The 1,066-nt window shown below is 38.6% G+C and overlaps 1 pseudogene; it reads right to left on the bottom strand.

Annotated features, from left to right (window-relative positions):
* Window positions 1–258: 258 nt before the first annotated feature.
* Window positions 259–786, bottom strand: LOC148943057 (putative RNA-binding protein 46 pseudogene; annotated as a pseudogene).
* Window positions 787–1,066: the final 280 nt, after the last annotated feature.

Below are 1,066 nucleotides of genomic sequence, written 5' to 3'. Positions count from 1 at the left end.
CAACAAGGGCAGGGGAGACAAAAGTAGGTTAATACCATACCACTTGAAGCTAAACTAAGGGCTCTTTGAAGAAGTCCTAGAGGCAAGGCACGCGTGGTAGGCTACTGATTTCTTTTTGGTAAAATTCCAGTTTAGCCTAGCTACTTTTTGCTATCTTGGATAGGAAAATTAAACTTTCAGGGATGGGTCTACATACTAAAGTAGCCTAGGTCCCGGAAGGTAATTTGTGATTAGATCTATGCTATAACAAAATTAAACTTACATATTCCACAAAGGCAAAGCCTCGCGATTTCGATTTGTCAGCAATGCCGGGGTAGCAAATGACATCAACAACTCTTTCAGTAATCCGAGACATTTCATCAAAGATTTCTTCTCGATTTTTATTCTTGGGTAGGCCCCCAATAAACAGCCTACATTGGCAATCGAAACAGTGACCCCTAGACGATAATTGGGACGAATTAAAAATCTATCAAGTTCCTTCACAGCCCTGGCTGCCTCTTCCGGGGTTGAATAAGTTACAAAACAAAAGCCACGATTTGTTCCAGAAAAATCCAGCATCAGACTCATTTCATAAATAAATCCCACTTTTTCAAAAATCGGCACTAATGTATCCTCGAAAATATCTCTCTGAAGCTTACCAATAAAAACTTCGCTCCCTGTTGGAGGAGGGGGCCCCATCCAGTTGGGTGGTGGGCCGCCATATATGCGCTGACCATTTTCTTGAACTAATTTATATTCCGTTTTGCTAATTAACTGCAGCATACCAGGAGTATGATATTTGAACATTTCCAACTTGAACTAGTGACAATTTAGACTACCCTTCTTATCTAAGATAATTCCCCAACTGATATTTCAAGCATCCACGACTCAAGCGAAATGCAACCTTGAACCCTGATTGGTTAATATTTGTTGCTGGCTTGTTTAGTTCTAAACTGTTTAAATGTCAAATGAAAAATTTGACCCTTATGAAACGAAGATATTCGAAATAGACAAATTAATTTTCAATGAATTTGAGAACAGCAATAGACTGATGTTGATGCAATGTATTTTGAAAATCCAAGTAAAA

The sequence above is a fragment of the Artemia sp. Qi Xiang Cuo genome, chromosome 16 (genome assembly GCF_049724085.1).
Source record: "Artemia sp. Qi Xiang Cuo chromosome 16, ASM4972408v1, whole genome shotgun sequence".
Lineage (NCBI taxonomy): Eukaryota > Metazoa > Arthropoda > Branchiopoda > Anostraca > Artemiidae > Artemia > Artemia sp. Qi Xiang Cuo.
This window is presented reverse-complemented; position numbering and strand designations above follow the sequence as displayed.